Source organism: Apium graveolens, chromosome 10 (assembly GCF_009905375.1).
Source record: "Apium graveolens cultivar Ventura chromosome 10, ASM990537v1, whole genome shotgun sequence".
Classification (NCBI taxonomy): Eukaryota; Viridiplantae; Streptophyta; class Magnoliopsida; order Apiales; family Apiaceae; genus Apium; species Apium graveolens.
In genome coordinates, this window is record NC_133656.1 from 138,383,054 (window position 1) to 138,393,662 (window position 10,609).

Genomic DNA, 10,609 nt, shown 5'->3' on the forward strand with positions numbered 1-10,609 from the left:
ACTTGGTGACTCCCTTTTTGGGCATCAAGCCACAGGTGTTACATACACTTCACATTTTTGAATGTCACTTCCTTCATCCCATTTTCCTAAATTCTGGTTATGCTGTCTCCTCAGTCCATCCGTGTTTCCTTATTAATCCATCGATCTATCTCAAAGTTTCATCGAATACTCTCAACTTCAAGGGAATTAACTATACGTATCGCTTACGCCTTCAAACCTTGAATTTATCTCATGATCAATCACCATCACGCTGATGATGACACCCTTCTCTATATTTATTGCAAGGGTTTCCTAGGGTTTCCCATACCTAACTCCCTTATCAGTTCTCAACTCTATTTCCTTTATATCCCTTTATACTCCTTCCCTTTTTAGTCTTTTATTTTTGTTTCTATTACAACCATTACATGAACCAACACAACATAAGCATTGATTTCAAACATCCCGTCATTCTGGATTCGTGTCCTCAGAATGAATCTTAACAACTTTTATAACTTAGATTTATAATTCATCATACTCGTCCGCCTTTGTTTCGGCTCTAAAGCTTTTACACTATCTCCATAACCTTGGGAAGTACTTTTTCGAAAACAATTGACTGAAATTTAATCAGTTTATTATAACCTCTGGCTCCGTGCCTTCCTTGGACTTTCACCAGCTGGTGGCCTCTCTCTTAGGGGGTAAGTGACAAAAACAGTCTTTTGTGATTCGTCAATCATTTAGAATCTGAAATGATTCCTATATTTGCTTTAGCTAGGCTCTTGCCTCGACTGGGTCAGCTTGTTCCTTGGAACTCTGAGAGCTTAGCGACTTAAAGGTCCTGAAAGAATTTCTCACCGCATTCTTTCCTGAGGGTGGTGGTTGGGGATAATAGTCTAAGTTCTGTCTAGAAAGGTCCATAAATTTCCGTATAGGAGTACCGTCTCAGTTCTCCTTATCTTGCTCGACTTCTGTTTTCTCAATATGAAATGTTTCATCCTTCTCCCACAATCAGGGTTATCTTATACGTTAAAATCCTTGTTTTCCACTTCATTATATTATGGGCTCCTTCTTTCTTAATGGCAACCTCCCTGACTATCACATTCGGGGTTTGTCCTAAATCTTATTCCTCAAACTATGGATTTCATCTAAGATCCAGTCCTTAAGCTCTTAAATATTTGGAACCCAAATTCTGTAGGAATACCTCATTATTCCCTTATCATCTTTCTTGGTATTAATCTCTTCTCCAGTCATTGACTCTCTGCCTTCATTCATCACCTTTTCTTGGCACAATATGATCTTTTTCGATAATTTGGGCTGCATTGCAATCTCAAACAGCTTTTCGGTACCGGCTTCGATTACCTTCACTTCTATTTCCATTTTCTCAAAATCTCTTATCAACTCTCCCAAAGACATTTTCATCTTGAGTTTCTCTTTTATACTAACGGCATTAGCCACCATTTTGGCTTTCCCTGGATGATAAAGAATCTCTTAATCGTAATCCTTGATTAGCTCTAACCACCTCCTCTGGCGCATGTTGAGCTCTTTCTGCGTGAAAATGCACTAGAGCACTTATGGCTTGTGTAAATCTCGCACTTCTCTCCGTACAAGTAGTGCCTCCAATCTTTAGGGCAAAACTATTTCCACGAGCCCAAGCTCATGGGTGGGGATATCGAATTTTATATTCCCTTAATTGTCTTGACGCATACGTGATTACCTTGTTGTGTTGTATAAGAAGCATCCTAATTCCTTATGCGAAGCGTCACTACACATCACAAAATCTCCTTTTCCATCCGGCAACGCCATCATAGGGGCCGTCACCAACCTTTGCTTCAGTTCTTGAAAGCTGTTCTCGCATTTCTCTGTCCATTCGAACTTCTCAGTCTTATGAGTAACACGCGTTAAAGGGGCTACTATCTTTACGAACTTGAACGAGCCTCCGGTAGTGACTGACCAATCCTACCTCTGATAGTTTCCCTAACCATGGTTATCAATTCCTTAGTGGTCCTTTATTAATTCTTGTCAGGATCCCCCACGGGATCCTCCTCAGCAACAATCCCTTCTAGGACAACATCCTCAACCGCTACATCCTCAATATAAACATCATCCAGTCCCTCGTTAGGATGCTCTATCGGGTCCACAATCTGATCCCCAATATCTAGTAAAACATCATTGCGATGTTGCTCCTCAACCTCAAGGTTCGGAGTCCCGCTACCATATACGATAATGAACTACGCTTCTATCACGATATTTATAAGGGTTCCCATAAGGTTTTTAACTGTCAGTACTACGTTAGGTAGTCCGACTATGAACTTGGCAAGAGTTCTTATTTATCTTAGTGAACTTATTATTTTAACGTCACTTCATCTCTGAGGTTTATAACGCTTAGATCTGATACCATTTATGTAACACCCCCAAATCCGGGGTCGGGGATCTGGGTTGTCACGAGTTCCATTTCCCTTAATAAAACCCAATATTAATAAACAATCAACTACTCTACACTGTGACCCCACAAAAAACACACACACCACAAGTTATAGTCTCAGAGATGAATATCCAAAAATAACACGAGTCATTTTATTCCACAATTATATGCCATTACACCTTAAAAGGGTTTCTGAATAAATTTACATTTCTTTGCCATTATTACAATTGATAAAGATACATAAGTCTGGTACATCAAAAGTTGAAAGCCTAGCCTATTGGTAGTTCCTACCTCAGCTACATCGACATCAACGCCTATAGGAAACTGCGGAACGTTTCTTATCCGCTCGTGAATTGGGAGCTTGGTCCTGTTCATCTTGTCTATCTGATGTTGTGTGATGAAAGAAGAAAGCAAGGGTGAGGAACAAGCTCACCGAAATAATATGTATAATGATTAACAATATATGAGCATTCTCATAGTACTCATGAAAGTCTTGGTCAAGTAAAAAAATGAACCAAGTTTGATATCTTATCGTGACCAAGTCACAAAATATTCAGTATATATGTATATATACTTTTCAAAATTTTGGAAGTCCTCTTCCATGCATAATATACACAGAGTTCCAGTTGATAACTGTATAAAAATATCGTTGCAAGGTGATCTCATATATCTAACCTTATCTCAACATTTTTGTGAAAATCTTTGTCATGCATAAGATAATCATTAACCAGATATCAGTTGAAAATATGAAGTTACAAGATACTCCAATATACTTATATCTTTTCCGGATACTACTTGAACTACCACGTTCAAGGTATCATCAGTTTCAAAAGTTCATCACATAGATGAGACTAGAAGAAAAGACTTAAATAGATTCAATCTTTAAAATATCCTCAAAATGAAATGAAGTTACGAGATACTTCATTTGATGAAAATATCATTTTGAAAACTCGACCCTGCCAACACTCAACAATCGCCCAACCGTAGCCTTTCTATCGAAGTGCTCTGGGTAGTGTTGCAGAAATATCCAATTGGATGATGAACTCATTAAGCGAGTTTGCCGCGCCAGGAAGACCACTCACGATGATCAGTCGCAGTAGTGCAACCCCACCATTTTCTACATGTAGAGGAGAACAGTCGGATTTACTTGTCAACCGAACCCTGGACTCCTAAGGAATGGACCATCTTAGCGGAACTTCCAGGCCATTTGGGCCAATATAATAAGGCTGGGCCGGCGCCACTCGACCACTTACGCCACTCCTAGTTCAGATGAAATCCATGACTCTGAAACGTAAAGCTCGTCCCCCATTTCCCCAAGTAGAAACTTGTTGATACGGCTCCACCAAGAAGTCGTATCTAGTTGGAAAGGAAAACTCACTGATATTTCCCAGGCGGTGCCTGTTAATGGATTAACATGTTCCAAGAATTTTACTTCCCGAGTGTTGGGTAAGTAATCAAAAACTCTTTTATCAAAACAGCAACCTTGTTGCGAATATAAAATACACCACAGAGCCGGATCCCTCAGGTTTTGAGCGAGTATTTAAATCCCCTTCGAAAGAAAGATCTTAAATATATAAAAAAATGAGTTTTGGGATCCGCCCTAACTTTTAAAAATCATTTTGAAGACTCGAAAACATTTTTAAGAATGTTTGGAGTAATGCTGATTTAATAAAATAAATCAGTCCCAATATATTAGAAAATATCTGAATATTATTATTTAAATAATATTCCCATAAAGAATAATCTTTATAAAAATAATTGAAATAGAAGTTTTAAAACTCATACTTGAAATGTATAATAAATAACCAAAGATATACTTATATGAAAGTACAATATTCATTAAATAAAATAAGCAGAGTCATAAGTCCTCGAATAAATATTCAAAATAATATTCATTAAATAAAATAAGCGGAGTCATAAGTCCTCGAATAAATATTCAAAATAATGTTCATTAAGTTAAATAAAGTTATCAAATAAACCTTATTCGTATAATAGTTTTCAAAACTATCTATCTATATATAATATATATATATATATAATATACTCGGGAACATTGTCTCCCGGTTTAGAAAATATGTTCACCTTTGGGTCCCCTATACTAAGGGTATACGCAACTACTGTTTATCTCTAGCATAGGTATTATGCAATTATAAGCAATTGAATCAATAATTAGATATCAAGATTACGAAACAGATATGCATATATACCATATCAGCATGCTCCAATATATCGCAAGATTTGCTAATAAAAATCATGCACTTATCACAAGATAATGCATATACATATATACATCACAACAATAGTATAACGGGTAGAAAACTTGCCTGAGTGCTCCGGCGTAGACTTAAGCTTAGAGTGGGTCCGGTAACCTATGAACAACAACATAAGTCGGAATTAAATCACGGTCGCTTATGAAACTAGACTTTAACCAATTGAACCCTAACGTTTGCTTATGGTCATTTCTACGCTTAACAAATCACATAAGTCATTCGAGTACCCTCGGCCCCACCATTTTTAATAAATTAACCGTTACGAATTTTAAGGGGACGCTTTCGCAAATACCCTACCAACTGCCTAGTCCACTTTACATAATTGTTTCATACTCCAATTAGTCATTTAAGGGCCTTAACCAAGGTTTCAAAGTCAGGCAAGGGGTAATGGTTCGTTCGCGAAATGCCGTTACTTAGAACAGTCGTTTCTCCTAAACCGTACATCGGATTCAAGCGAACCACATATCAAAACGAAGCTCGTAACATGAAATATCTAAATATGGTAAAGGTTAGAATTTTTCAGTGAGTTCACGGATCCTAAAGTTAAGAACAGAACAGTTAAAGAAAATCGGGCATTATGACGACTATGTTTACGCGATTACCAAGTTTTAAACCACTCCAAACAACCACCATTCAACTCACAACCAACAATACAACCAACCCTCATCCAAACCTTACTACATCAGTCCCCAAACCTCAAGATTTTCCAATTTATACAACCCCGAACATGAACTACTAGCTATACTTAAGTTTCATTAACTATAAACAAGATTTCAACATCCAAATCACTACAAATCCAATCCAAACTCTAAACACACAAGCATCATGCTTCTCATTTACTTTAACCATCAAAACCATCATAATACTCAAAGTATAGTTAGGGTTTTGAGGTGTTATACCTTCCTTGGAGTGATTAGAGTAGCTAGGAAGTCTTAGGGAGCCTCCTACAAGCTTGATCTTTCCAAAGAAATCAAGAACACAAAGTTAGGTTTTGAAGTTTCTAAAATTCAGATTCAAAGAATTGTCAAAGATAGGGTCTTACCTTGCTTATTTGGATGAGACTTGTGAACAGGAGTTGTAGGCCATCTCAATACCTTTCCAAAGAGCTATAGAACATACTATTTGAGTGTGTATTGAAGGAGATATGGTAGTTTGAAGTTGCTGCTCTGGTTTTGGCCGAGAGCTTTTGTTCTTGGAAAGCAAAAGTCAACTTCTAATTTGTGTTTTGTGATTTGTTTTGCCTTAGCTTGGTTGCTACCTTTTGTTTGTTAATTAAATTGTTACCATGGTAAAAATTGTGTGGCTCACAATCAACCAACCAATCCTTCCCACTTTGTCATGCTCATTTCATCTGCTTATGTCATCTTGTTACACTTGTCTTCCTCTTGTTGGTGTGATGACATCATCATCCATTAACCTCTTTGATTAACCTCTAATTACTTGGCTAATGACCGCTGATCTGTTATACGGTTCGCTTAACTTTCGTTCTCGTTTATCATTTGAGGGATCATACCCGGGATCTTATTACTTGGGTTCCCTAAACCTTTCTCAATATTTTATATTCCTTTTATGATCCTCTCTTATAATCCTTGAATTAAATCCTTTTAATCATGTTACCTTATACTCAATTCTTTCGGTATCTGGTGGATTTTCGGGAAAAATCAAAGTGTTTGAATTTGGATTCTAACGATCTTTACATACACTTATTTACTTTATGGAATACTAATACGATCTTAGAATTTCCATAACAGTACTCCTATATAGCGTGGTCTGATAATTTTCCCTAATCAGCATCATCAGTAAAAGTTACTATTCATCCGTGTTTCAAAAATTCCAAAAATTGGGGTTATTACAGTCTCCCCTCCTTAAAAGGATTCCGTCCCGGAATCGGATAGAAAATGAATAGGGATGCTCTCTTAGCATTGCACTTTCTAACTCTCAAGTGAATTTTCCTACATTATGGTTCTACCATCAAACTCTGACTAGTTTGATAACCCTTCTCCTAAGCACTTGTTCCTTTTCAATCTATAACCCTTCCTGGTTGCTCCATATAGGTTACGTCTGGTTGCACGTCTATACGCTCATATGCCCCTATTTGTCTGGCATCCGAATTACACTTCCTTAACATTCATACGTGGAACACGTTATGAACTTGCTACAGGTTCGGGGGTAGGGCTAGCTCATATGCTGACTTCCCAATACGTCTTAATATCTCCAAGGGTCCAACACTTCGTGGACTTAGCTTTCCTTTCTTTCCGAACCACATCCATCTTTTCCAAGGGAATACCTATAACAGCACTAGGTCCCCTACTTCCTATTCCTTGTCCTTTCGTGTCAATTCAACATACTTCTCATGTCCATCTTGGGCTACTACCAGCCATCTTCTGATTAGATCTATTATATCCCTGGTCCTTTGGACCACTACTAGTATGAGCATCTTGCGCTCTGCAACTTCATCCTAACATAAGGGAGATCGACATTGTCTTCCCTCAAGGATCTCATAGGGCGACATCTCGATAATGACATATGATCTATTGTCGTAAGAAAACTCAATCCACGTTAAGTGATCATTCCAAATTATTTCAAGTCTATTGCACAGACTCTAATCATAGCTTCTAGCATTATAGCTTTTGCTTCTCAATACTCCTTCTTTTCTGGTTCGTAAGCGTTACTATCTTCCGTACAGAATACTATTCTAGATATACCTTTACTCGCTAGAGTTTTATAACCTTTTAATAAATGCGTCAACCTTAGTATCACGAATGCGTTTCCATTCCGAATACCACCATACTTGGTACCACTTCATCTCTAGCTGCCTCCATCTTCGAAAGCTTGGTCCTTCGTTGTAGAAGTAAAAGAATTTATTGAGAGATCACTATGATCATGAACACTTGTTCTATTGCATAGTTAGTACAGAAGGTGGCCATCCTTTAGTACTTGACAAGCAATTAAATAACATGTTGTATCCTACTAGGCTTCTATCACACAGATAGATAGTCATTCGGCAATACCTCCCCTTCTGGAAGGGTTGTTCTTCTCAGCTTAATCAAAATGAAAAGAAAAGAACGAATTGAAGAGAATTGTATATATGAAAAAAAATATACTACCACAAAATATTTGGCTTGGAGTCTACCTCTGAACTATAGAGGTTTGTCATAGGAGAACAAAACATATATGTATATATATCAACATCAAGTATTATAGCATCGCATTTCATGTGCTTAAAGATTTTTTTGCTATTCCGTCCATCATTCTACGGACCCATGCTCTTGCTCGAGCTCATAAACACTCACCTTTGAAACTCCCTCGACATCAAAACTCGAATAAGGGATTTCATTCTAGACATCATTGTTACTAGAATTCTATGCTTGCACCGCAACTGTAACACCCCCAGATCCGGGGTCGGGGATCCGGGTCGTCACGGTCTTTCTTTCCACAATATCACTTCACTTAATTAATAAATAACCTTATGCTGTGACCCCACACTAACACACACCACAACCCGTTATAGTCTCAGAGATGAAATTTAAATAAGTACAAGTCTTTGAATCCACAATTTAAAAGTTATTACAACCCAAAATGATTACTTGATAAATTTACAGTTAATTGCCATTATCTGCCACAAGTTATAATTATACATAATTGTTTCTCAAAAGTAGATGGTCTGATCTACAATAGATCTACCTCTGCAGCTATAGCAGCTACAACATCAACGGGAAGACGCAGGACGCTTCCCACGCGCTTGCGCTGGGTCTGCTGGAGTCTGGCCATCTTTCCTAACTGTTGTTGTGTGATGAAGAAATAAAGCAAGGGTGAGCAGCAAGCCCACCAAAATAATATATATAATGATTTACAATATATGAGCCTACTCATAATACTCATGAAAGTCTTGGTCAAAAGAAATGAACCAAGTTTGATATCTTAATGCGATGAAGTCGCAAAATATTCAGTATATATACATATATACTTTTCAAAATATTGGAAGTCCTCTTCCATGCATAATATACACAAGTCCCAGTGTATAACTGTATATAAAAATATCGTTGCAAGGTGATCTCATATATCTAACCTTGTCTCAACGTTTTTCTGAAAATCTTTGTCATTCATAAGACAATTATTAATTAGATATAAGTTTAAAAGATGAAGTTACAAGATACCCCAATATACTTATATCTTTTCCAAATACTACTTGAACTACCACCGTTCAAGTTATAATTAATTTCAAAAGTTCATCGCATAGATGAGACTATAAGACAAGATTTGAATAGATTAAATCTTTAAATTATTATCAAAATAAAATGAAGTTACGAGATACTTCATTTGATGTAAACATCATTTTGAAAACTTGACCCTGCCAACACCCAACAATCGCCCAACCGTAGCCTTTCTATCGAAGTGCTCTGGGTAGTGTTGCAGAAATTATCCAATTGGATGATGAACTCATTACGGGAGTTTGCCGCGCCAGGTAGACCACTTACGATGATCAGTCGTAGTAGTACAACCCCACCATTTTCTACATGTAGAGGAGAACCTGTCGGATTTACTTGTCAACCGAACACTGAACTCCTAAGGAATGGACCGCCTTAGCGGAACTTCCAGGCCATTTAGGCCAATATAATAAGGCTGGGCCGGCGCTACTCGGCCACTTACGCCACTCCTAGTTCAGATGAAATCCATGACTCTGAAACGTAAAGCTTGTCCCCACTTTCCCCAAGTAGAAACTTGTTGATACGACTCCACCAAGAAGTCGTATCTATTTGGAAAGGAGAACTCACCGATATTTCCCAGACGATGCCTGTTAATGGATTAACTTGTTCCAAGAATTTTACTTCCCGAGTGTTGGGTAAGTAATCAATTCATTTATGAAAACAGCAACCTTGTTACGAATATAAAATACACCACAGAGCCGGATCCCTCAGGTTTTGAGCGAGTATTTAAATCCCCTTAAAAAGGAAGATCTTAAATATAAAAATGAGTTTTGGGATCCGCTCTAACTTTTAAAAATCATTTTGAAGACTCGAAAACACTTTATAGAGTGTTTGGAGTAAAGCTGATTTAATGAAGTAAATCAGTCCCCAGAATATTTAGAAAATGTCTGAATATTATTATTTAAATAATATTCCCATAAAAAAATAATCTTTATAAAATAATTGAAGTAGAAGTATTAAAACTTATACTTGAAATGAATAGCAAATAATCAAAGATATACTTATACGAAAGTAATATCTTTATTTGAATAATCAAAAATAAGTTTGATTATCGACACCTTATTCTTTAATAAAATAAAGAATATATCTCAGCAAATAATCGGAGTCATAGATCCTCAAATGAATATTCAAATAATATTCAATAAATAAAATAAGCTGAGTCATAATACCTCGAATGAATATTATAAATAATATTCATTAAATATAATAAAGGAGTCATACATCCTCAAATGAATGTCCAAGTAATATCCAATAAATAATGTAAAGGAGCCATACGCCTTCGAATAATATTCGAAATAATATTCAATAATAAAATAAAGTTAAAGTTATCGAATAAACCTTATTCGATTAATAGTTTTAAAAACTATATCCATATATATATATATAAATAAATATATATATATATATAATATACTCGGGAACATCGACTCCCGGTTTAGAAATATGTTCACCTTTTATCCCCTATACTAAGGGTATACGCAACTACTTGCTTATTTCTAGCACAGGTATTATGCAACTATAAGCATTGAAATCAACAGATAGATAACCAGATTACGAAACAGACATGCATATATACCATATTAGCATGCTCCAATATATCGCAAAATTTGCTAATAACAATCATGCAATATCACAAGATAATGCATATACATATATTTACATCACAACAACAGTATAACGGGTAGAAAACTTGCCTGAGCGACTGGGGGTTACGAATGGCTCGGGACGAGTCT